Source organism: Cibotium barometz, chromosome 56, assembly GCF_041138505.1.
Source record: "Cibotium barometz isolate CiBa-2024 chromosome 56, ASM4113850v1, whole genome shotgun sequence".
Taxonomy (NCBI): Eukaryota; Viridiplantae; Streptophyta; class Polypodiopsida; order Cyatheales; family Cibotiaceae; genus Cibotium; species Cibotium barometz.
This window is the reverse complement of record NC_141101.1, coordinates 15,529,434-15,557,211: the sequence shown is the minus strand read 5'-3', so window position 1 is coordinate 15,557,211 and position 27,778 is coordinate 15,529,434. Positions and strand designations below refer to the sequence as shown.

Here is a 27,778-nt window from a genome sequence, read left to right as displayed (position 1 = left end):
CTCTTTATTAATGCCAAGAAAAGTGAGTTCTTCCTTTGAGAGATACACTATTTGGGTCACATTGTATCCAAGGATGGAGTAAGAATGGATCCTGCCAAGATAGAAACCATTCAAAATCGGCCAGAGTTGCAAAATGTACATCAAGTACATAGTTTTCTGGGGTTATGTTCATATTACAGGCGCTTCATAGCTTCATAAGGCCTTTTGCTATGATTGCCACCCCTCTACATGATCTTACGAAGAAGAAAGCCACTTTTAAATGGACCCCAAAGGAGCAGGATGCCTTCTTGCAACTCAAGAATGCTATCATATGTGGACTCTTATTGATTGTTCCCGACTTGCTAAGGTCATTCATAGTGGAATGTGATGCTTGTGGCGATTGTATAGGGGCTGTCCTAAATCAAGAAGGTCATGCAGTTGCATATGAGAGCCGTCGATTGCATGATGCCGAGCTTCATATGGATATCTATGAGAAAGTGCTCTTGGCTGTAATTCATGCCTTAAAGATATGGAAACATTATCTTCTTGGGGTTGAATTTGTAGTCAAGACAGATCATCAAAGCTTGAGATACTTTCTATCTCAAACAAAGCTTTCGGAGAAGCAGATGAGAATGGCAAACTTTCTTTCCATGTTTCATTTTCAGATTGTACATACTCCGGGAAAGAAAAATGTGGTGGTAGACGCATTATCCAGGAGACCTTATGTGGCTGGAGTTTTAGTGGCCTCTCATGGGGACTTATATGCCATGCGAGATTTGTATCATTTGGATGCTGATTTTTGCCATATATGGATTGATTTGATGGCTGGTCACTCACATGCCTCTTATGTGATCAAAGAGGGTTATCTTATGAAGAATAACTACTTATGTGCGTCCAAAGGTTATGGAGGAATGTCTCTCACCAATTGGCCGACCATTTGGTCCATCTCCAGTTTTTGTGTCTCGTTCACTTGAGGCCAGGCCGGTGTCTCATGTGAAGAGGCCAGTATTTTGCTGACATGGACGGGAGCCAGACTGGTGCCACCCGTGTGTTAGCAGGATGGTGTCGTATGGACGGGAGCCAGACTGGTGCCACCCGTGTATGACCTGGACTGTGTTCTATCCATGGGATTGTCACGCCATGGAAGAGCTAGTATTCGTGCTGTGTCTTGCCTATGGGACTGTCACTCCTGTTGGGGTAAAGGCGTTATGCCCACCCTTATAGTGTGTACAAGCCCATAAGTTATAGTACATAGTACACTTAGTACTTTTAATGTACTAAGTGCACTATGTGTACTAGTGCAATATACATGTGTGATAGGGGAGTCACACACTCATGCTTTTCATGAGTTGACTTATCCCCACAACTCTCTCTCTCTCTCCCTTGCTTCTCTGTGTATGTCTCCCATGAATGAACTCTTAACCTAACCCTAATTGCTGTTTTCTCCCCATCAACTGGTATCAGAGCAAGGTCTTCCCTCCCTCTTCCCTCTTCCTGCCTCTGTGTGAGCTGCTGGTCGTTTTTCTTCTGTGTGAGCCTATCAGAGTCGCAGCAGGCAGCCAGAAGCTTGCAAGAGAACAGAGGAGAAGAAGTCGAATACAGGTCGTTGAAGCGCAAGGCAGCTGGGCGTGAAGAAAGCACCCGTAACGTAGAGCAGGCGTGTTAATCACTGGCGTATAGGCGCTAAGCGAAGACACCGGCTAAGCCAGGCGTCGACAAGAGCAGCGAGCGGAAACAAACGCTGGGCGTGAAGCGAAGGCAGGCGGACACGCGTAAGGCTGTAAGAGCGCTGCGATTCAAATCGTAGGCTTTTTCAACACCCGCCCGACTAGCGATTCAAAAAAATCGCCTAGTCGACTTGCTCAAGCCCTACTGGCAAAGCGGCCATCCAACATCAGATTCAGCACAGCACCAGGCAGCCAGCAGCGTGGGTGTGCAGCACAGGAGGCGCATCCCCATCAACTGGTATACCTGCACAGAGCCGAAATCGACTCCTGCAAACCTCAAATTCAGCCCGAAAATCAGAAAATCAGAGGTATTTTGCTTCAATTTTGGGAATTTCTCATCAATTCAATTAATTGAGCAGGTACAGGTGCCCAATTGCTCAATTTTTGAGCAAAATTGGCAAAATTGGGTGACATTGGTCACAATCAGGATAAATTTGCAGGAAATTGGTCAAATCAGGATCAATTTGCAGGAAATTGGATGTCGAAATTTGGGGCTTTTGATGTAATTGTGCAATTAAGCACTCATACATGCTGTATGATGTGAAAAATCGCACATTTGGGCAAAATCGCAGCAAATTGCAGCATATTGCAGTGCAAATCAAGGGGCTTTTGTGCCGATTGAGTTGATTTGCATGCAGGCAATCGCATTTGATGCTGTGGATAATGTGCTGATGCCTTACAAGCACTCAATGTGCCTGTAAATCAAGGGGCTTTCATGTATTGGATGTATATGTGGCCAGGGGGAAGCATCGTGAACACTTTGGATGCCTTCATGTGCGCCAATGTACCATGCATGATCAGAAATTGATCTCAAATCAAAGGGGTTTTTCAAGTTTGTATGCTTGTTGAGCTTGGCAAAGCAGCAGGCGAGACTTTTATGCCTTGAATCCTCAAAAATCAGCTTGCAGTCAAGGGGCTTTTGCCCAATTTCTGTTCGGGACTGTTTTATGCAGTGTACAGGACTGTAAAAGTCTGATTTTCACTCATTTGGACAGCCAGGAGAGCATTTATTGCTATTGTACCTGCTGGTACAGATTTGGCACAGCTTTGTGCATGTTTTGACATGGCTGTACACTGTTTTGAGTGATCAAAAGGTTCAAATTCAGCTGCTGAAATTGCCGGTACAGGTTTGGTACATCATTTGTAAGCACTTAGTACTGCTGTACAGTACTTTGGAAGGGCAAAAGAGCACATTCAAGGTGCTGTCCAAAATCTGCAGCAACCAGATTTTGGTGTTTTCATCACAAAAAGTGGGAGAAAAGTTGCATTCTTGCTTCCGCAGTGGGAGATAAAGCTTGGGAGAACATTTGTGAGCACTTTGTGTGCTTTGGGTGCAGTGTTTGCACATCTTGGGTGCAGTGTTTGCACATTTGCAGGGAGTCAGGCATTACAGGTTGCATTTTGCTATGGCAACCACAGGTGAGAGCTCTTCATTGCTTCACATCAAGAAGCTTGAAGGCTCGCATAATTATGATATTTGGCAAACCCAGTGCTACAATGTGTTGCTTCAGAAAAAGCAACATAAGCCTATCAAAGAAAGGGGTGTGATGCCCGCTTCTCTTACAGCTGAAGAGTGGGAAGATATGGATGAGCTGGCAAGATCTACTATCATGTTGTCTGTGTCAGACTCATTACTTTTCAGCATTCGTGAAGAGAAGACAGCTTGGGGAATGTGGCAGAGATTGCAGGACTTGTATGCCCAACAAAGTGCCTCAAGCAAAGTGTATTGGTTGAAGAAACTCATAGGTCTTCAGATGAAGGAAGGGGCTTCTATGACAGCCCATCTCAATGAGTTTAATGGTATTGTCAGCCAGGTTATAAATCAAAAGTTGGCAATGGACGATGAGTTCAAAGCCACCTTTTTGTTATGCACTTTGCCAGAGAGTTGGGACACATTCAGGACAGCCACTAGCAATTCGAATGCTATGCTGTCATATGCAGATGTTGAGGGTGCTCTTCTTCAAGAAGAGATGAACAGGAAGAACAACTCTGTTGGCAAGTCTAATGCAATGAATGCACGTGGGAGATCCCAGCAAAGGGGGAAAAGCCAAGAAAGGGGAAGGAGCAAGTCTCGCTCCAAAAAGGATTTGGAATGCCATTATTGTGGCAAGAAGGGACACATCAAAAAACAATGCTACAAATGGAAAAATGATCAAAAAGAAAAGGGAAAAGGCAAAGACAAAGAGAAAGATGAAGCCAAAGATGTAAAGCCAAAGGGCAAAAGTGGAGTTAAGATTGAAGAAATCAATGTGTCACATGCAGGTGGCAGTGAGGATGAGGTCCTATTTACTTCTTCACTTGATGCCCATTCACTTCTTACAGGTGGTCATGGTATGCACTCATGGATCATTGATTCAGGTGCCTCCTTTCATGTCACAGGTTGCAGAGACTTGTTTGTCAGGTATACTGCTGGCAATGAAGGAGTGGTTTATTTGGGTGATAACCATGCATGCAAGATTCTTGGCAGAGGTGATGTGAGGCTTGTATTTTCAGATGGCTCACAGCTTATGCTCCATGATGTCAGGCATGTGCCTGAGATCAAGAAGAATCTGCTTTCTACTGGACAGCTTGATGATGCTGATTATGTTACCACATTTGGTAGTGGAAAGTGGAAAATTAGTAAGGGCTCACTGGTTGTTGCCAGAGGCTCTAAAGTGGACACTCTTTACTTTATGCATGCAGGTGTTTGTCACCATGCTAATGTAAATGCAACCGAGCTGCCGGAAATTTCTATGTGGCATAGCCGGTTGGGACACATGAGTGTCAAGGGAATGGAGCAATTGTCTCGTTTGGGTTACTTGCCTTCTCTAAAGTTTTCAAGTTTTCAGTTTTGTGAGCATTGTATATATGGTAGGCAACTACAGTGCCCCCATAAGAAAGCTCTTGGACAGAAAGATGCTCAGTTAGAGCTTGTGCATACAGATGTATGTGAGATGCCTCAGCTTTCTTTGGGAGGTGCAAAATATTTTGTGTCTTTTATAGATGATGCCACACGCAAGGTGTGGGTTTATCCTCTTGGTTTGAAGAGTGATACATTCTCAGTGTTTGAGAAGTTTGTTGCTCTTGTTGAAAATCAAACTGGCAAAACACTGAAGGCTTTGCGTTCCGACAATGGTGGAGAGTATACGTCCAAACAGTTTCAGGACTTTTGTGATGCTAAAGGCATCAAGAGGGAGCTCTCTACTCCTTATGATCCTCCACAAAACGGGACAGCAGAGAGGATGAACAGGACCATACAGGAGAAGGTCCGTTCTATGTTGTCACATGGTGCATTACCTCATGGTTTTTGGGCTGAAGCTGTTATGACAGCAGTTCACCTTATAAACAGGTCACCTAACACGAGGCTTGGTGGGAAAGTGCCAGAAGAAGTATGGACAGGGAAGCCTCCGTCATACAAGCACTTGAGAGTGTTTGGTTGCGTTGTGTACGTGCACATACGCAGGGAAATGCGCACCAAACTTGATCCTAAGTCTCATAAATGCATATTCCTAGGATATGGTGACAGAGGTGAAATGGGGTATAGACTTTGGGATCCCATGAATAGAAAGATCATACGCAGCAATGATGTCATTTTTGATGAAACATGCATGTATAAAGAGCCTGCAAGGCAACAGGAGCCTGGCAGAGTCATCTTTGATGATGATGGACATCATGGACAACAACAAAGGGCTGTAAATCAGCCATTACAGCAGGAAAACCAGTCCTTAAATGGTGCTGAAAATGGTCCAAATGGACAGCCAGAGATGGCAGAAGATATCCCTATGGATATACCACAGTTGGAGGAGATACCGGGCATGATATTTCAGCCTTATGGCATGGAACAGGAGCCACCAATGGGTGATATGCAGGCTGGACAGCAACCTACAAATGATGGTCATTGGGTACGGAGGTCCACTAGACCCTCCAGAGCCCTTGACAGGTTTGTTCCAGGGGTTGACTATCTGATGCTTACTGACTGTGGGGAGCCCTCATGTTACAAAGAGGCTTTACAGAGGGCAGACAAGGCTCTTTGGGAGCGTGCCATGAAGTCAGAGATGGATTCTCTGCATAAAAATGGAACATGGAAGTTGGTGCCTTTGCCTGCAGGCAAGAAGGTTTTGCCATGCAAGTGGGTATACAGGCTCAAAGTTCCATCAGATGCTAAGCCAAGATACAAAGCCAGGTTAGTGGCTAAGGGCTTCAAGCAGGAATATGGTGTGGACTTTGAGGAGATCTTCTCTCCAGTGGTCAAAATGACCACACTTAGAGCTGTGTTGGCTTTGGTTGCGCATGATGATCTGGACTTGATTCAGATGGATGTGAAGACTGCTTTTCTTCACGGTGATCTCCATGAGGAGATATATATGCAGCAGCCAGAGGGTTATGCAGAGAGTGGAAAGGAGAAGCTTGTATGCAAGCTGAAAAAGAGTCTTTATGGGCTCAAACAGGCACCAAGAGAATGGTATCATAAATTTGATACATTCATGAAATCTCAGAAATTCAGGAGAAGTGACATAGATCACTGCTTGTACACCAAGAAAGCCTTGGATGGCAGTCTATTGATTCTCATTTTGTATGTTGATGATATGTTGATTGCCGGGAAATCTCGTAAAGAGATGGATGCTTTGAAGCAGAGGCTGCATCAAACCTTTGATATGAAGGATTTGGGTGATGCTAATCACATCTTGGGTATGCGGATACTTCGGGACAGAAATCAGCATGTGTTGTATTTGTCTCAGAAGGAATACATTGGCAAAGTCTTGCAGAGGTTCAATATGGACGGGGGGAAGAAAGCTAATACTCCTTTGCCTCCATATGTGAAACTCAGTGCTATGGACAGCCCACAGTCAGATAGAGACAGGGCTGATATGGCCAAGATTCCGTATGCTTCAGCTTGTGGCAGTCTCATGTATGCCATGGTTGCTACTAGGCCGGACATTGCATTTGCAGTGGGAGTGGTTTCTAGATACATGGCCAACCCTGGCAAGAAGCATTGGGAAGCAGTGAAAGGTGTCATGAGATACCTGAAGGGCACACAGGATTTGTGCATTTGCTTTGGCAAACAGGATGCATTAGTGCATGGTTACACGGATTCGGATTATGCCGGTCATCCAGATAACCGGAAGTCTACTACCGGTTATGTATTTACATTCACAGGAGGTGCTGTGTCATGGATATCCAGGATGCAGAAGTGCACTGCCTTATCTACTACAGAGGCCGAGTATATTGCAGCCACAGAGGCTTGCAAGGAGGCATTATGGCTATCTCGGTTAGTGGTTGATTTGGGCTATACAGGGGATATTCCATTGTTGCATTGTGACAGTCAGAGTGCCATTCAGTTGGCAAAGAACCCTGTTTTTCATGCAAAGACGAAGCATGTGGATGTGAAGTATCACTTCATAAGAGAGGTGATAGAGAACAAGCAAATTCAGCTTGTTAAGATTCACACGGATGACAACCCGGCTGATCTGTTGACGAAGAGTTTGCCTCCGGAGCGGTTTGCTCATTGCAGACACTTGATGGGCATTGGATGAGGCCAGTTTCAGCCTTGATATGGCCTTGTATATTATCATGTACATGCTGATTTTTTTTTTTTTTTAACTTAAGGGCACTTTGCCTTTAAGTGGGAGGTTGTTGGGGTAAAGGCGTTATGCCCACCCTTATAGTGTGTACAAGCCCATAAGTTATAGTACATAGTACACTTAGTACTTTTAATGTACTAAGTGCACTATGTGTACTAGTGCAATATACATGTGTGATAGGGGAGTCACACACTCATGCTTTTCATGAGTTGACTTATCCCCACAACTCTCTCTCTCTCTCCCTTGCTTCTCTGTGTATGTCTCCCATGAATGAACTCTTAACCTAACCCTAATTGCTGTTTTCTCCCCATCAACTCCATAGGGAGGCTCGTGCCTGGAACTGTGTCTTACCTATGGGACTGTCACTCCATAGGAAGACCAGGAATTATGTTTTACGTCGTGCCATTTTTGTGCCGACAGATATTTTGTACTTGTTCCATGAACGGGAGATATGTCCATGATACTATTTGCACATGCACTCATGTTTTGCATGTTTGAAACTGTTTTCGCATGACTTGTATTTTTGTGTTTGCTTGCTTGACGTGTTACTTACTGAGCGGGGACGCGTGCCAGTGAGTCGTGAAGTCTGCTCTGTCTTCTGACAAGTTTTGGTGCATGTGAACAGGTGGTAAGTATATTGCACATGTTCGTTTAATACTTTAATCTCTAACCTTTTGATTTATAAGGTTTTATGTTCACATACACTTAAAAGTGGGCACCCACTTTGGGCACCCATTTAGGGGCCAAGGTGGGGAGCCACACTTAAGTTGTGCGTGTGTGGGGGTGGGTGCATGGTCACCTACCCACACCCCCATAGAACTGGCCGCCCGCATGCATACGTGGGGAGCCAGCCAAATCAATTTGTTATCTCCACTCCAACCTTAATAAAAGAAAGCCATCACCTCCATCGTGGACACACCCGGCGATCGCTTCCACCAACTTTCGCAAAGAAGAATCTGCCGGCGACCATCTTCTGTGCATAGTCTCAAGCGACGCTATCTCCCCCACCTTTGCTGGCGACTGAACTTGCTGTAGGCGGCTGCGTTAAAACTTCAGCGTGCTGCCCACTATCTACAGGCGGCTGCTCCTACAGGCAGTCGGCTCCTCCTCCTCTGCAGCCAGGCGTTACAACTCCTACAACCAGGCGGCTGCCTCTACTCCTCAGGCGGCAGCATACCTGCAGGCTGCGCTGCCCTTTTCTCTTGCAGGCAGTCGTGGGCCACCTCCAGCAGGCGTTGCATCTTCAGCGGGCTGCGCCTGTCCTCCAGCAGGCCAGCAGGCTGCCCACTACAGGCAGCTGCTCAGGCTGTAGCCAGGTGGCTGTGCAAAGCAGCCAGGCGCCTCCTAGGCGGCTACTTCCCCGTCCTCTCAGGCGGCTGTACCATTAGCAGGTGGTTACGCCTGTCCACAGTGGGTGACTACGCATGCCTCTCCTCCCGCTTTTGTGTTCTTCACGAGGCGGCTGCATCACTAGGTGGTTGTAGCAAGACAAGTTACGCCTCCTCTTCCACACGAAGGCGGCTGTGTCCTGCATAGCAAGTGGTTGTACCTCCTTTCCATAGAGGGCGTCTTCCTTCTTCAAGTGGCTACATCTTGGAGTCCCACTCAAGTAGCTACGCACAGATACCTCGGGTATTGGACTTCCATCTGCCATCTACAAGTAGGAAATTTTCAGATTTAAGTAAAGTATTTTGTGATAAATCCGTAAGGGACTCTCTCCACGGCAACACCCGTTCGGTGCCGGGTAGTCCAAGCTCTTGGAGAACCTCGGTCCAAAGGTGCTGAGATCGGGAGAGCCAGGCGTTAGTACGAGAGCACCTGTTTGTGCGTGGTCTTGGAACACCAGTGGGGCGCTCTCCGCGGAGTCCAGTGAAAGCACAGGACTGTAGAGATTGGACCACGCTAGTGGTCGTTCTGCTTCGAACATCTACTTCGAGCCTTTTGTTTGGTACTGTATTCATTTGTACATGGACATCATCTGGTTCTTGGAACCCATGGAGCATTGTATTTGTTAAATACTCCCAATAAATATATCATATATTGAGGGGGGGGGTCGGCCCGTTCCGGCCCCACTGCTGGTGTCCATTTATCTCATTTCAATTTCAAGTTGTTATTAAGTTGTCCATTTCAAATTGTGGTATTAAGTTGTGCTATTACGCGTGTGGGTGTCCAACGGAGTCTTTCTCACTTGACGGGATCGGTTTCATTGGTATTAGAGCACGGTTGTTTCCCTCTTCCTAGTGGGGAAACGAACCTGTGTACTGGACACCCCGCTTCTAGCATACTTAACACAATGGACAGCCAAGGCAACCCTTTGGAAGTGCCAAATTCGAGGGGTCCATCTAGTGTCTCTCGTGGGTCTGATGCTCTACGAGGAAGGCACAGGCCCCTTGAAAGGGTAAATGATAGTGAATCAAAGGAACAACTGTCTCGAGGAAAGACAGTCATGCTTGAACAAGAGCCTGATGCAATGAGGGCTGAAATGGAACATATGAGAAAACTTTTGCAGGCACAAGAGCAAGAGTTAAAATTTCTGCATGAAGATCCCCATGTGCAAAGTGCCATTGAAGCTAGGAAAGCTGATGCAATGGTAGATGTAACTTTTGAGTCCATGGCACGGGAAGTGGGCAAAAAGCCAAGCGAGTTGGCACTTGCCTACCTCCTCCGCAAGGGTGATATCAAAGAGGGGGACGACGGAGAGCTGAAATTCAGAAATCCACCTTGCTGGAAGCATGGAGATCCGGCATCTCAAAGGCTGAAGTCTTTTATGCAAAAGGAAGAGGTGACAGTCACCCCTTGTCATGCATCTTCTCCACAAGGCACAAAGCCTGACAGATATATGTATGCTAGTGCTCATGGAGAGCATAAAAGTCACATGCATGCAAGACATGTATTCCATGGTAAGGGTGACAGGTCTGCTTCTAGAAGAATTTTACCTTCTGAGTTGTCTCATGGAGAGACATTGCCATATGCAGAAAAGTCACATGTATCTGAGTTTCAAGTTCGTGGAGCACATGCCACTGTGCCTCATGAAACTTCTATGACGGCCCATGGAGCCCATGCAGATAGGGCTGCCCCGTTGGATAAGGGGAAAAGAAAAAGAGAAGACCATGAGCCTCATGCCAGAAAGCTCAAGGAATTTAAAGCAGGTGATAAATCTGCCAAGTTTGATGTTTTTCATGGAGAACATGATGCTTCTAAAGTGTTAGCATTTGTGGCACAGTTCGACATTTTAGCGATGAGGACTTCACTGAAAAGTCTAAAGTACGCCATGCTAGCATGTTTTTGAAAGGGACCGCTGCTCATTGGTGGATCACTGAAAAGATCACCAAGGATCCCATTAGTACCTGGAAGGAATTTCAAGACCGATTCTATGCTCAGTTTTTGCCACCAAATGCGGAGCAAACTCTCACCCAAAAGTGGGACAGGCTGGAGCAAAGAGATAATGAAAGCGTGCAACAGTATGTTAACAAGTTCTGGAAAGTGTTGCTGGAAGTAACTCCCTTTATGCAAATCACTGAGGATGAAAGAAAGAGGAAGTTTCGCTCTGGACTACAACCAGCATATCGTTCAGGCATTGAATTGCACCCGAAACATACTTTGCAACAACTCACAGCTTCTGCTCTTGCTACGGAGCAATTGGTGTTCAAAATTAAGCAGGATCAAGGCGGTTCAAAGGGGAAAGACAAGGCTGTCCCAAATCTGCAAAAGGGTGGATAGCCACCTAAAAAGAACTTCCGGGAGACTCACAAGGGTGGTAAAGTTGAAAATACCACATCTAAAGATCAGGGCCCAAGGAAGAACAAATTCGGCTTAACCCCGGAGCAAAGAGAGCAATATGCCAAGGATGAAAAGTGTTTTTCTTGTGGTAGCAAAGACGACATGTTTCGACAATGTCCTGACCGCAAACCTAAGCACGAGGACAAGCAGACCAAGTCTAATGTACATGCAGTTCCTGATGTGCAAGGAATACAAGTCATGATGCAAAAGAGCGAATGGTATGCAAGGCTTGGGGGCAAATCAAGGATCAGCCCGCCTTATTCATGTTTGATGATTGTGCAACCGATAACTTCATCTCTATGCAAACGGCAGCTGCATTGGGTATTGAGGTTGAGACATGGGACCTCAGATTGAAGCCGAAGCTGCATTTATTGGTAAAGAGGTGCAGGTTACCCCATTGATAGGGAAGTTGCGCATCCATATCCAGGGCTACCTTGATAATGAACATTTCCTAGTTGCTCCACTAAATGGATGTGATGTATTGTTGGGCAAGCCGTGGCACCATAGGCTTGAGCCCTGCAAAGACTACAAGTCCAATATGATTTCTTTTATGCATAAAGGCCGCATGCATTTTATTGATGCTGGCAAAGAAGGGGATTCCATCCCACTTGTATCACACATCCAAATTAAGAAAGCAATGAAAAAGAGTCTTTTTGCGTACTTGGTTTTTGTTCGTGATAGCCTTGTGCCAAATCATCAAAATGTGGATGCTATGACTAATGATAGGTTGAATTTTCTTCATGCATTCAATGATTGTTTTGCTGATACTTTGCCAGGAGAATTACCTCCCCAAAGGCCCGAAGATCATCGTATAGATCTTGTGCCAAGTAGTTCTCCACCCAACAAACCCGCATACTGAGTGAGTGCTGCACAACAAGAAGAGATCATGAACCAGGTAAATGAGCTTTTAGATAAAGGTTTGGTTCAGTCCAGTTCCTCACCTTATTGCTCTCCTGTGCTTCTTGTTCAAAAGAAGGACGGATCCTTCCACATGTGTGTGGACTATAGAGCTTGAAACAAGCTTACCATCAAGAACAGATTCCCAATTCTGCGAATTGATGACATTTTGGATAAGCTTGATGGCTCGGCTTGTTTTAGCCGACTTGATTTGAAGAGTGGTTATCACCAAATACGAGTGGTCCCACAAGATGTCCATAAAACTGCATTCAGGATAGCCTTCGGATTATATGAATTTTTGGTAATGCCTTTTGGTCTCACCAATGTTCCTGCTACGTTTAATCGTATGATGGATAGGATATTCCGACCCCATCGCAAATTCATAGGAGTATTCTTTGATGATATCTTGGTTTTCTCCAAGAATGAGCAGGAACACAGAACTCATTTGGTCACAGTGTTCGAAGAGTTACGGAAGCACAAACTTTTCATTAATGCCAAGAAAAGTGAGTTCTTCCTTTCAGAGATTCATTATCTGGGTCATATTGTATCCAAAGATGGAGTTACAATGGATCGTGCAAAGATGGAGACCATTCGGAATTGGCTCGAATTGCAAAAAACGTACATCAAGTACATAGTTTTCTGGGATTATGTTCGTATTACAGGTGTTTCATAAGGCATTTTGCTATGATAGCCACTCCTTTACATGATCTCACAAAGAAGAAAATCACTTTCAAATGGACTTCAAAAGAACATGATGCTTTCTTGCAGCTCAAGCATGCTATTATATGTGGTCGAGTATTGATTGTTCCTAACTTGCACAAGTCATTCGTAGTTGAATGTGATGCTTGTGGTGATTGTATAGGAGCTGTCCTAAATCAAGAAGGGCATGCAGTTGCATACGAGAGCCGTCGTTTGCATGATGCTGAGCTTCATATGGATATCTATGAGAAAGAGCTCTTGATTGTAATTCACGCCTTAAAGATATGGAAACATTATCTTCTTGGGGCTGAATTTGTAGTCAAGACAGATCATCAAAGCTTGAGATACCTTCTATCTCAAACAAAGCTTTCAGAGAAGCAGATGAGAATGGCAAACTTTCTTTCCATGTTTCATTTTCAGATTGTGCATACTCCAGGAAAGAAAAATGTGGTGGCCGATGCATTATCCAGGAGGCCTTATGTAGCTGCAGTCTCAGTGGCCTCTCATGGGGACTTATCTGCTATACGAGATTTGTACCATTTGGATGCTGATTTTTGCCATATATGGACTGATTTGATGGCTGGTCATTCACATGCCTCTTATGTTATCAACGAGGGTTATCTTATGAAGGATAATTGCCTATGTGTGGGAAGGATTTGCGTCCAAAGGTTATGGACGAATGTCACGCTTCACCTTATGCTGGTCATAGAGGTATCATGTCTACTACACGCATGATTCAGAGATATTTCTTTTGGCCAACCATGCGTAAAGACATTGAGGCTTATGTGTGTGCATGTATTACTTGCCAAAAGGTGAAATTTGATAGGCAAAAACCTCCAGGTTTGCTTCAGCCATTGCCTATTCTCTCGCAACCTTGGGAAGTATTACTATGGATTTTATTATGGATTTGCCTAGATCCCAGCATGGGAATGATGCTATTTGGACCATTGTGGACAGGTTTAGCAAGCAAGCTCATTTCTTGCCCGTCAAGAAAACCATTAAAGCTGATCATATGGTAAAGCTTTTTCTTGCTAATATTTTCAAGCATCATGGTATGCCTAAATCCATTGTTGGGGATAGAGATCCCAGGACTACAAGCCTCTTTTGGAGGGCTTTATTTGATAATATGGGAACTAAACTTGAGTTTTCATCAGCTTATCATTCCCAAACGGATGGCCAAAGTGAAGCTGCAAATTCAGCCGTGTTGGATTTGTTGAAATGTTATGTGGCAGAACAAAAGACTGCATGGGAGAAGTATCTTCCACTTGTTGAGTTTGCCTACAACAATACAATCCATGCCTCCACGGGAAAGGCTCCCTTTGAGATTATTTATGGCAGAGTGGTTTTCCCACCCATCCTTCGTACAAAGGATGAGATTTTTGCAGCTGATGAATATGTTCGTGACCTGGATGTAGCCTTTGGTCAGGTGCGGATAGCCATTGCGAGGTCTCAAGATAAGCATAAAATGGCTGCTGACAAGCATAGAAGGGACATGCAAGTCGAAGAAGGTGATTGGGTTTTGCCGAAATTTGAGAAGGCTAGGCTTCGGAAGAGGCCAGGACGAGAAGGATCATATCCTAAGCTTTCTCCTCGCTATTATGGACCCTTCAAGTTGATTCAGAAGTTCAATGAAGTGTCATACAGGCTTGCTTTGCCTAGTCACTGGAAGATTCACAATGCATTTCATGTGAGTCTATTTCGGAAATATGTGGGGCCAGATCCTGATGAGCCTGTCACAGAAGATCCGCTAGAGATTGATGAGCTTGAGGAGATCCTCCAGCTAGAACAGATTGTTTTTCACAAGGAGAGAAAGCTACCTACAGGAAAGCTTTCCAGGCGATACCTTGTGAAGTTTAAGAATTATTTGCCTATTGATGCCAAGTGGGTAAATGAGGACTATTTTATTGATTACCCACAGTTGTTGCAGGCATATCTTGAGACTTTTCAATTGAGGACAACTCTTTAGAAGCCCGGGGGAATGTCACCAATTGGCTGACCATTTGGTCCATCTCCAGTTTTTTTTTCTCGTTCACTTGAGGCCAGGCCGGTGTCTCATGTGAAGAGGCCAGTATTTTACTGACATGGACGAGAGCCAGATTGGTGCCACCCGTGTGTTAGCAGGATGGTGTCGTATGGACGGGAGCCAGACTGGTGCCACCCGTGTATGACCTGGACTGTGTTCTATCCATGGGATTGTCACGCCATGGAAGAGCCAGTATTCGTGCCGTGTCTTGCCTATGGGACTGTCACTCCATAGGGAGGCTCGTGCCTGGAACTGTGTCTTACCTATGGGACTGTCACTCCATAGGGAGACCAGGAATTATGTTTTACGTCGTGCCATTTTTGTGCCGACAGATATTTTGTACTTGTTCCATGAACGGGAGATATGTCCATGATACTATTTGCACATGCACTCATGTTTTGCATGTTTGAAACTGTTTTCGCATGACTTGTATTTTTGTGTTTGCCTGCTTGACGTGTTACTTACTGAGCGGGGACGCGTGCCAGTGAGTCGTGAAGTCTGCTCTGTCTTCTGACAAGTTTTGGTGCATGTGAACAGGTGGTAAGTATATTGCACATGTTAGTTCAATACTTTAATCTCTAACCTTTTGATTTATAAGGTTGTATGTTCACATACACTTAAGAGTGGGCACCCACTTTGGGCACCCACTTAGGGGCCAAGGTGGGGAGCCACACTTAAGTTGTGTGTGTGTGGGGGTGGGTGCATGGTCACCTACCCACACCCCCATAGAACTGGCCACCCACATGCATACGTGGGGAGCCAGCCAAATCAATTTGTTATCTCCACTCCAACCTTAATAAAAGAAAGCCACCACCTCGATCGTGGACACACCCGGCGATCGCTTCCACCAACTTTCGCAAAGAAGAATCTGCCGGCGACCACCTTCTGTGCATAGTCTCAAGCGACGCCATCTCCCCCACCTCTGCTGGCGACTGAACTTGCTGCAGGCGGCTGCGTTAAAACTTCAGCGTGCTGCCCACTATCTACAGGCGGCTGCTCCTACAGGCAGTCGGCTCCTCCTCTGCAGCCAGGCGTTACAACTCCTACAACCAGGCGGCTGCCTCTACTCCTCAGGTGGCAGCATACCTGCAGGCTGCGCTGCCCTTTTCTCTTGCAGGCAGTCGTGGGCCACCTCCAGCAGGCGTTGCATCTTCAGCGGGCTGCGCCTGTCCTCCAGCAGGCCAGCAGGCTGCCCACTACAGGCAGCTGCTCAGGCTGTAGCCAGGTGGCTGTGCAAAGCAGCCAGGCGCCTCCTAGGCGGCTACTTCCCCGTCCTCTCAGGCGGCTGTACCATTAGCAGGTGGTTACGCCTGTCCACAGTGGGTGACTACGCATGCCTCTCCTCCCGTTTTTGTGTTCTTCACCAGGCGGCTGCATCACTAGGTGGCTGTAGCAAGACAAGTTACGCCTCCTCTTCCACACGAAGGCGGCTGTGTCCTGCACAGCAAGTGGTTGTACCTCCTTTCCATAGAGGGCGTCTTCCTTCTTCAAGTGGCTACATCCTGGAGTCCCACTGAAGTAGCTACACACAGATACCTCGGGTATTGGACTTCCATCTGCCATCTACAAGTAAGTGAAATTTTCAGATTTAAGTAAAGTATTTTGTGATAAATCTGCTAAGGGACTCTCTCCACGGCAACACCCGTTCGGTGCCGGGTAGTCCAAGCTCTTGGAGAACCTCGGTCCAAAGGTGCTGAGATCGGGAGAGCCAGGCGTTAGTACGAGAGCGCCTGTTTGTGCGTGGTCTTGGAACACCAGTGGGGCGCTCTCCGCGGAGCCCAGTGAAAGCACAGGACCGTAGAGATTGGACCACGCTAGTGGTCGCGCTGCTTCGAACATCTACTTCGAGCCTTTTGTTTGGTACTGTATTCATTTGTACATGGACATCATCTGGTTCTTGGAACCCATGGAGCATTGTATTTGTTAAATACTCCCAATAAATATATCATATATTGAGAGGGGGGGGGTTGCCTTGTTCCGGCCCCAGTGCTTGTGTCCATTTATCTCATTTCATTTCATTTCAATTTCAAGTTGTTATTAAGTTGTCCATTTCAAATTGTGGTATTAAGTTGTGCTATTACGCGTGTGGGTGTCCAACGGAGTCTTTCCCACTTGACGGGATCGGTTTCAATGTCACTCTCCACCTTAATGCTGGTCATAGAGGTATCATGCCTACTACACGCATGATTGAGAGATATTTCTTTTGGCCAAGCATGCGTAAAGACATTGAGGCATATGTACGTGCATGTCTTACTTGCCAAAAGGTAAAATTTGACAGGCAAAAGCCTCCAGGTTTGCTTCAGCCATTGCCTATTCCCTCACAGCGATGGGAAAGTATTACTATGGACTTTATTATGGATTCGCCTAGATCCCAGCATGGGAATGATGGTATGCCTGAGTCCATTGTTGGGGATAGAGATCCCAGGACTACGAGTCTCTTTTAGAGGGCTTTATTTGATAATATGGACACTAAACTTGAGTTTTCATCAGCTTATCATTCCCAAACGGATGGCCAAAGTGAAGCTGCAAATTCAGCCGTGTTGGATTTGTTGAAGTGGTATGTGGCAGATCAAAAGACTGCATGGGAGAAGTATCTTCCACTTGTAGAGTGTGCCTACAGTTCATGCCTCCACGGGAAAGGCCCCGTTTGAGATTATTTATGGTAGAGTGGTCTTGCCACCCATCCTTCGTACAAAGAAGCCCGGGGGGATGTCACCATTTGGTCCATCTCCATTTCTCCATAGAGCGGCCAGATTTGTACCATGGGACTGTCACTTCATAGAGCGGCCAGATTTGTTTCATGTTCACATGGGGCCAGGGCAGTGTTCCATATGAAAGGGCCAGTTTTATGGTGTCACATGGACGGGAGCTAGATTAGTGCCACCCGTGTGCGACTGGTGTTGCATCACATGGACGTCACCCACGAATGTAACTTTAACCATATGTTTTCTTAACCATGGTGAAATGGAGCCAATTTTATCCCCAAAAATGGAGGTTTTTTTCGTGTCAGCCGTGTGTGATTTGCTTCGTGGTGTATGGACGGGAGCCTGTTGGTGCCACTCGTGTATGGCCAGGATGGTGTCTTACTTATGGGACTGTCACTCCATAGGAAGACCAGGATATATTTATTTATATTTGTCGTGCCAGTTTTGTGCCCGACAGGAACCTCTTGTACAAGTTTCATGAAAGGGAGATTTAGTCCATTATTTGTGCACATGCATTTATGCCTGCATGCATAAATTTGTTTTTGCATGACTTGTTTGCGTGTGGCTGCCTGTTATGTCGTGCCAGTACACTGGACGGGGACGCCCCCAGTGTACCGTGGAATGCTATTTGCTGACTTGGTGGTGTGGCGTGTGAACAGGTGGTAAGTATTTTCATTTTGCCCTTTTTAAAAGGTAAAATCGATAAACTAGAGTAAACCTTAATTTTTTATAAGGCAATGTGTTCACACACATTTAAAAGAAGGGCTCGACATTTTTCTAGTGTGGGTGTCCATAAGTGTTAATTATGTATTAAGGTTTTATAACCTTTGATAAAGGTTTTTGCATGGAACATTTTTGGAGATTCCCCACGTGGGTGGTGGCTGGCTTCTTTCTCTCTCCATTGCCTGCTCTCTTTCTCCATCGGCTCCTTACGGCTGCTGTACCCACTTGCTTGCTACGACTGTACCTGCCTAATGAGCTGCTGTACCTGCCCCCTACCTGTCCGTACTGTACCCACCTGAAGCTGTCCACGCCTGCTATACCCGCCTGAAGCTGCCCACGCTTGTACCTGCCTGCTGAACCCGCCTGGCTGCAGGACTGCCCACGCCTGTACCTGCCTGCTATACCTGCCTGCAGTGCTGCCCACACCTGTACCTGTTGCTGTACAGCACCCTCATGCTCATTTACTGTCCATGTGTACTTGCTGGCTGCCCACGTGTACTTGCTGGCTTCACATATGTACCCGTTGTACCTGACTGCACTTGCTTGCTGAATTCATTGTACCAGTTGTACAAACAGCACCTGTTGTACCTACACATGTGAAGTTCTTGATGTGCTGGATTGTACCTGCTACAAATTGTACCGGTTGTATCTGGATTGTACTCACCGTACCAGGTGCTCTCATAATTTTCTCATTTGTATAAATGCGAAATTTGCAAATTTAAATTCAGGGAATGCTTTAAGTTGTGTAGTGCAGCAGCATGGCATGTATATGCTGACCATATTCAGGAAATTCTTCCTGGTGTAGCTAGTATATTTCCATGTGTGGTGTTGTTAACCGCGCTCTCAGAGCTTCTGAGAGCGAGTGAAGGTTAGACTCTCCAGGGAATTTGGGACCCAAGTTCATTGGGGAGAACCAGGCCACGTTCCCTCCGCGGTGTACCCCTTGGCTTGCGTTAGTACGGGCGTGCTTGTTGGTGCATGGTCCGGGAAGACCAGTGAAAGGCATGTGTCCACCCAGTGAAGGTGGGAATGAGCATGTGATTTGGGGCTACTCCGACCAACACCTCTGCATCGGCTTGAACCAGTTTTATTTGGTTGTTTTCACTCCCTTGTGGAGAAATCTGACCTATCAGGCCCGTGACACTTGTACAAATATAAATACTCCAAGAAATACAAAAAGTATTGGAGGGAGGGAGGGGGGCGGCCCTTTCCGGCCCCAGTCCTGGTGTCATTTGTATTTTCAGTATTTATATTTGTACAAGTGTCACGGGCCTGACAGGCCAGATTTCTCCACAAGGGAGTGAAAACAACCAAATAAAACTGGTTCAAGTCGATGCAGAGGTGTTGGTCGGAGTATAGCCCCAAATCACAGGCTCATTCCCAACTTCACTGGGTGGACACCTGCCTTTCATTGGTCTTCCGGGACCGTGCACCAACAAGCACGCCCAGGCCCCGTACTAACGCAGGCCAAGGGATACAACGTGGAGGGAACGTGGCCTGGTTCTCCCAAATGAACTTTGCTCCCAAATTTCCTGGTGAGTCTAACCTTCATTGGCTCTCAGAAGCTCTCAGAGCGCGGTTAACAACACCACACAGGGAAATATACTTGCCACACCAGGAAGAATTTCTTGAACATGGTCAACATATATATGCCATGCTCTTGCACTACACAACTTAAAGCATTCTCTGAATTTAAATTTGCAAATTTTAGATTTATACAAATGAGAAAATTATGAGAGCACCTGGTACGGTGAGTACAATCCAGATACAACTGGTACAATTTGTAGCAGGTACAATCCAGCACATCAAGAACTTCACATGTGTGCAGGTACAACAAGTACTGTTTGTACAATTGGTACAATGAATTCAGCAGGCAGGTATAGTCAGGTACAACGGATACATATGGGCAGCCAGCAGGTACACGTGGGCAGCCAATAGTTGCAGGCACAACAAGTACTGGTCAGGTACACGTGGGCAGCCAGGAGGTACACGGGCAGTAAATGAGCATGAGGGTGCTGTACAACAACAGGCACAGGCGTGGCCAGCCCTGCAGGCGGGTACAACAGGCAGGCACAGGCGGGTTCAGCAAAGGCAGGTACAGGCGTGGGCAGCTTCAGGCGGGTATAGCAGGCGTGGACAGCTTTAGGTGGGTACAGTACGGATAGGTAGGGGGCACGTACATCAGCTCATTAGGCAGGTACAGCCGCAGCAAGTAGGTGGATACAGTAGCCGTAAGGAGGCGATGGAGAAAGAGAGAAAGAAGCCAGCCACCACCCACGTGGGGAAACTCCAAAAATGTTCCATGCAAAAACCTTTATCAAAGGTTATAAAACCTTAATACATAATTAACACTTATGGGCACCCACACTAGAAAAATGTCCAGCCCTTCTTTTAAATGTGTGTGAACACATTGCCTTATAAAAAATTAAGGTTTACTCTAGTTTATGGATTTTATCTTTTAAAAAGGGCAAAATGAAAATACTTACCACCTGTTCACAAGCCACACCACTAAGTCAGCAAACAACATTCCACGGTACACTGGGGGTGTTCCTGTCCAGTGTAATGGCACGACATAAGAGGCAGACACACGCAAACAAGTCATGCAAAAACAAATTTATGCATGCAGGCATAAATGCATGTGCACAAATAATGGACAAAATCTCCCTTTCATGAGACTTGTACAAGAGGTTCCTTTTGGGCACAAAACTGGCGCAACAAATATAAATAAATATGTCCTGGTCTTCCTATGGAGTGACAGTCCCATAGGTAAGACACTATTCTAGCTATACATGGGTGGCACCAACAACAGGCTCCCGTCCATACAACACGAAGCAAATCACACACGGGTGACACGAAATTGGTTCCCGTTCATGTGACGCAGCATTGGTCGCACACAGGTGGCACTGATATGGCTCCCGTCCATGTGACACCATAAAACTGGCCCTTTCACTTGGAACACTGGCCTGGCCCCATGTGAACATGGCACAAATTTGGCCGCTCTATAGAGTGACAGTCCCATAGAAGTGGCTCAAGAAATGGAGATGGCAGATGGGGCCTTTGTATGAGTCTAATATGGCTTGTCTTGGGTATGCAAAACCCGTTACCCCTATTATTGGGAAGATGAGGCTTCATGTGCAGGGTTATGTGGACAGTGAGAAATTTTATATCACGCCACTTGATGGGTGTGATGTTTTGTTGGGTATGCCATGGTGCCATAGAGTACATGTGGTGGTGGATACGTACAACAAGAAGATTACTTTGACTCACAGAGAGAGAAAGAGCATATTTTGGATGTAAAGCTTAAAGGGGAATGTGTTCCTATTGTATCGGTTTCGGTCATTACATCAGTAATGAAAAAGCATCTTTCCACGTACTTGGTTTTTGTTAAGAGTGCAAAAGATGATGAATCTCAATCTAATTTGTGTATGTTAGATAAAGACATGATTGATTTCCTACGTGAGTACCAAGATTGCTTTTCCGAGTCATTGCCACGAGAACTTCCTCCGAAAAGGCCAGAAGATCATGCTATTGATCTTATTCCGGGGAGTACCCCACCAAATAGACCGCCGTACCGTGTTAGTGCAGCTCAACAAGAGGAATTATGAGCGAGGTAAAAGAGTTGTTGAAAAAGGGGTTGATTCAACCAAGCTCATCACCTTTTTGCTCACCTGTGCTATTAGTACAAAAGAAAGATGGTTGTTGGCGCTTGTGTATAGATTACAGGGCGCTAAACAAGAATACCATCAAGAATCGATTCTCTATTCCGAGGATCGATAACATATTGGACCGCTTACAAGGCTCCACAGTCCTTAATCGGATAGACTTGAAAAGCGGGTGTCATCAGATACGCATTAGACCTGAGGATGTGCATAAGACAACATTTCGGACCACCTTTGGGCTATACGAGTTCTTGGTCATGCTCTTTGGCTTGACAAATGTTTCCACCATCTTTAACAAGATGATGGATAGGATTTTCTGGCCTCAGAGAGCGTTTGTGGACACATTCTTTGATGACATGATTGTGTATTCACGCTCAAAGGAGGAGCATTTGGTCACAGTGTTTGAAGAACTCCGGAAGCATAGGTTGGTCATAAATGGCAAGAAGAGTGAGGTCTTCTTGGAAGAAATACACTTCTTGGGACACATTGTGTCTAAAGATGGAGTCCGTATGGATCCTTCGAAAGTAGAAGCAATTCTCAATTGGCCAAATTTAAGGACCGTGCATGATGTACGCAGCTTTTTGGGATTGTGTTCCTATTACAGGTGGTACATACGTTATTTTGCTGAGATTGCTTCGCCCCTTCATGCTTTAACAAAGAAGGGAACTCCGTTTCGATGGGCTGATCGGGAAATTGCAGCCTTTAAGAAGCTAAAAGAAAAGCTTACGTCGGATCTTGTATTGGTACTACCGGATCTCCGAAAGGCTTTTGTTGTCCAGTGTGATGCATGTGGGAACATCATTGGGGTAGTTCTCATGCAGGAAGGACATGTGATAGCCTATGAGAGTCGTATATTACAGAATGCCGAGAAGCATTTACAGGTCTATGAGAAAGAGATCTCGGCATTTACAGCTGTTTCTACATGGAAACACTATTTGCTTGGGGTTGATTTCACTGTGCAAACAGATCATCAGACCTTGCGTTATTTCCTCACGCAAACTAAACTTTCTGAGAAGCATATGAGATGGGCCAACTTTTTGTCTATGTTCCACTTTTAGATTGTACATGTGGAAGGCAAAAAGAATGTTGTGGCAGATGCTTTGTTACGCAAGACATAGGTCTCAGCAGTTTCACTTGCTTATCATCATGAGCTTGATGAGATGAAAGAGTATAATGCCCAGGATGAGAATTTTGGCAGGGTCTATGATCAGATGTTTGAGGGTCAACGGCATGATCATTATACTCTCAGGGATGGCTTTTTGTTGATGCATGGTAGATTGTGTGTTACCAGGCAGCTACGACTCAAGGTTATGATTGAAAATCATGCTCCACTATATGCAGGTCATAGGGGCATTGAGGCCACGGTAAAGGCAGTTGATGATTTCTTTTATTGGCCGACCTTGAGAAGAGATGTTGATGCTTTTGTTAGGCAATGCATCGTATGTCAGAAGGTGAAGTTGACCGTTAGAAGACACCAGGGTTACTTTAGCCTTTAACCTATTCCAGATAGACCATGGGAGAGCATTGCCATGGATTTTATATTTGATCTTCTGAGAACACAAACGGGAAATGATGGCATTTGGACTATCATATGCAAGTTCAGTAAGCAGACTCGTTTCATTCCCGTGCGTAAGAAGATCGAAGTTGATCACATGGTGAAGTTGTTTATGGCGAACATCTTCAAGTATCATTGTATGCCTTCGTCTATCATTAGTGACCGTGATCCACGGATGACGAGTTGATTTTGGAGAGGGTTGTTTGACAACATCGGTACAACTCTCAAGTTTTCATCATCGTTTCATCCACAGACAGATGGGCAGTCCGAAGAGGCTAATTTCACAGTGTTAGATCTTCTCAAGTGCTATGTGTTAGAGCACAAGTAACAATGGGAAAAGTATCTTCCTTTGGTGGAGTTCACTTATAACAACACCATCCATGCCTCGACGGGCAAGGCACCTTTTGAGATTGTGGAAGGAGGGAAGAAGGTACCACCCATTTTGCACACAAAGGATAAGATCTTTCAGGCTGACGAGTATGTGGAGAACATGGATGAAGCTTATAGGAGAGTTAAGGTGGTACTCCAAAAAACTCAACAAAAGAAAAAGAAGGCAGCAGGCCGTCACAGGCGTGCATTAGAGTTTGCATTGGGTGATTGGGTTCTTTTGCGATTTAAGAAAGCTAGGCTGAAGAAGATGAAGGGTAAAGAGCGCTTATTCCCTAAGTTGAGCATGCACTACTATGGACCTTTTCAGGTATTGGAAAAGATCGGTGAGGTGGCCTATCGTTTGAAGCTACCAGATCACTGGAGGATTCACTATGCATTTCATGTGAGTCTACTTAGACCTTTACGTGGGGATGTGCTTGAGGATGTATTAGATGAGGCTCAGCCAAAAGTGGAGGAACTTGATGAGGTTCTTATTCCCGAGCAGATACTGGCACATAAGGAAAGAAAGTTACGAGGTAAAGTTTTCCGTCGCTATCTTTTGAAGTTCAAGAATTATTCACCGATGGATGCGAAGTGGATAGAGGAGGGTGACTTAGCAGATTCACCTCAGGTATTGCAGCTTTATCTTGATGCCTTTGAGTTGGAGCCAACTCTTGCTATGGCTCATTCAGATTCAGCAGAGCATAGGTCTGGAGCATTGCCTGATGGGGTAGCACCTTCGCTCCCTTGATACAGACAGGCTCAAATGTCATCTAGAGGTTGCTTGGTGCAACTTCTGTCTCACCCGAAGGTACTGACAACTGATAGTACATCTGCTTATGGGACTTCTATGATATATGTGTACTAGTCACATTGGATGTTATGGTTATGTATGGTTCACAGTGGTATACAAGTTGGACTATTACTACACCATTGGCTTGGAGTGAATGTTGTTACTTTTTTATGGCTCAGAGAGATTGGGACGCTAATCTTGCCATATTGTACTTTTCACTCTTAGTTGGATCACATGGCTGATATTAGTGTGGTTCTGCTTTGGATGTCTTGTTGTATCATTAGAATGCAATCGAGGACGCTTGCCATTTTTCAAGAGGGGGGTATGTCATGACCCTGTGAATTTGTGCAGCGTAGGTGTGAGCATGGTGGACAATGTACAGGACACAAGTGTGTAGGACATAGGTTAAATGTTCACACTTGGGGACACTTATTAAGGGTTCTTTTTATTACCCCACGTGGGGGGGGGGGGGGGGGGGGGGGATATAAATGTTTTGAGAGGACAAAGGTTTTAAAAACATTTTAACTTAAAGAATACCTCTTTTTAAAAGTGAATCGTGGCTTAGGGGAGCCCACGTTATTTTTGGAGGGGGGGCTTCTTTTGGAAAAGGTGGGCTGCACACTGGATTTTCTCTCTTTGGCTGGAGTCGGTTGCTGCAGGAAGTGCAGGTCTACACTGCACATGGCTTTTTCTCTCTAGGCGACTGGCGGGCAGCAACAGAGGAGTCGGGCAGTTTGCAGGTGGCGGTCAGGAGCTGAATAGCAGGAAACGGCGATCTGCAGAGAAGCGTGGGCTGGAGAAGCGTGGGCTGGACAGAACCCCTTTTTGCTTTTTTGGCTATTGGCGGGCTGCAAGTGCAAAGACTGAACCGCTCTCTCTCTCCCTCTACTAGATGCATGCAGGCGGGGAGTTTGCTAGTGGCCACAGAAGTGCACAGCCGCCGACAGGTTTCTCCCTCTTTCTTTCTCTAGGGGAAAGCGGCACAAGGACTGTAAGTTTCTCTCTCTCTTTGCGAGCAGGTGGAGCTGTAGGAAGCTCATAACCGAGTCTCTCTTCACTGGCTCGAGATTGTCACGGAGGTGTTCCTTTGGTCCTTTGTGAGAGGAAGGGTTTGACAGTTCCGAGGGTGGAGACAGGGCAAGCTTTTGGGCTGTTTTGGAAGAGTCTATGGGCTGATATATGGTTATGTTTTTGGCTATGTGCATGGACCAATTGGCTGCATATTCAGGGCCTTGGCAGATTAGAGGTGCAGAACAGTGTGGTGTTTTGAGCATAGGGCTGTGTGAAACCTCTATGCCGAGAGGACCACAGGACTAGGAGTTTGGACATGCATATGTATAAGCCATGAATGGCCATGATTTATTAAGTTAAACTCTTCTATTGAATTGAAGAAAGAAATACCGAAAGGGGCGCCAAGCTTTGGGGCCAAGGGGTGTCGCTGTTCTTTTTGTGTAGGAGCACTCTAGCTCCCTTTTATCTGTCTTATTTGTTGGATTACAACTGTGATTGGGTGACTGCTAGTCTACCGCACTTTGGTTTCTACCAGAGGCCGGTTTCACTTTGAAGTGTGCGTGTCCGATCTGATGTGACTCCCATGGACGTGCCACGAGGGGACATTGTGCTATAGTCTCCCGTATCCAATGTGATGGGCTCTCGTGGCTCCCTATCCATGTTATTGTTACTTCTAGGAGTTTATACTAGGGCTTGTATCACTTGGATTCTTTTGAGAAGAGGGCACAAGATGCTTGTTTGGATACATGTCATACTCTTGCCGTGCACAAGGCGGGGTTATGGCATGCAAGGTTTTGGCATGTCAATTATGGCAGTTTGATTACAAAGGCATCAAATGGTACGAATCTGCCTCATGTGGAGTTGCCACCAAGACATGTATGTGAAGGACGTGTTTTGGGCAAGATGCACAGAAATGCTTTCCCAAAAGATGGATCTGTAAGGGCTGTCAGAAAATTACTGTTCATACACAGTGATGTGTGTGGTCCTACGAGGACACGATCTCTTGGGCAGCATCTATATTTTGTAACCTTCATTGATGATTATTTGCTTGGGTGTATCCACTCGAGGCCAAATCTAATGGAGTGCCATTACGCATGTCATCTTGAGTGTTGACTCCTTGGGTGACTCTGATGAGATTGGGAGCGATCCTTGGAGCGCTTCGGTTACTCCTGCTGTATGTCCTCCATGCGATGTGAAGGTTTGGGCGTGTTGCTCGTCTACCCAGCTCTGTGCAAGGGTAGAGTCCAAACTACTACTCTGCCAGGGCTGGAGCTCTTGTAGAAGGGAAATCATCTGTGCAAACCAAACTTTGGGAGATATTGCATGGAATGATGGCCGGAGGATCTGTGGGTCTGTGTTGTTGATGAGGTTGGTGCTGTTGTTTAGAGTATATCTGTAGACCTAGTGCCTGCAAGGTTTTTGCACTAGGGATGAATCTGATTTGCTAAATTGGTTGTCTCTATGTTCATTCTGCAAACAAGACACAGCATGATCATGTAAGGTCAGGGGTCTTCGTAATCCATCCGTTATTTATGATTAAATCTCTTGAGGAAATATCCTTTGTTTAAGGCAGATTGCTTTTTCTATATGATATCATGTATACTGGTATTATTCAACGGACTTATTCTTTATATGTAATAACTTTGTTTGGAACAGTTTCCTTTCACAGGTAGGTGAATGGAGATGAACTTCAATGGGGACAAACGCTGTCAAAAAATCCACTGTGATTGAGGGGATTTCGTTAGACCGATGATAATGTGGTGGTGGTCTAAGTGTGCAAATGATGGTGCAGAGGCAAACAACTCAAATGTTTTTTTTTCCCTTAGTAAACAAGAGGCAGGAAAAAGTAAGGATTTTGCATGTGCATGGATTTGTGTTGTATTTGTTTTGGATATAATGATTTGAGACAGTGGAAACTAAGCTCTTATCGTGTTTTATGATTTCCGTGTATGATTGAGAGCAGGGGCAGCAGTAGTTCTGCATCTAGCTATTCTAAAATTCTCATATCATGCAAAAAGTTTGAGATGTTTTCCTAGATTGTGGTGTGGTAGATGCCCTAATTGTAGTTGTTGGACATGTTAAATGTGCTGACCAGTGTAGGACAGGAGCCTCTTACACTAATTCCTTAGCTAGTCCCTTGGAAGGTTGAATAGATTATATTCTTAAATACATGAGAGCGTTTTGGTGCAGTTATTCTAAAAATGTGTCAATGCTGCTGTGTGTTTAAAAAAAAGTAATATGTCAAATATAGAACTACTGTGCAATTGGATGAAAAATTGTGAACACTCTTAGTTAAA

General features: G+C 45.5%; 1 protein-coding gene across 2 annotated transcripts in view; it reads left to right on the top strand.

Moving 5' to 3' along the window:
* Positions 1-27,421, top strand: part of LOC147606952 (NADH dehydrogenase [ubiquinone] 1 beta subcomplex subunit 3-A-like) — a 48,547-nt gene extending 21,126 nt beyond the window's left edge. The window contains exon 2 of one of the 2 annotated variants that reach the window (XM_086791522.1): positions 27,151-27,421. The gene's annotated coding sequence lies outside the window, so the exon portion shown is untranslated. Of the gene's footprint in view, positions 1-27,137 lie in introns of both variants that reach the window. The other variant, XM_086791520.1, reaches the window with a different exon arrangement.
* Positions 27,422-27,778: the final 357 nt, after the last annotated feature.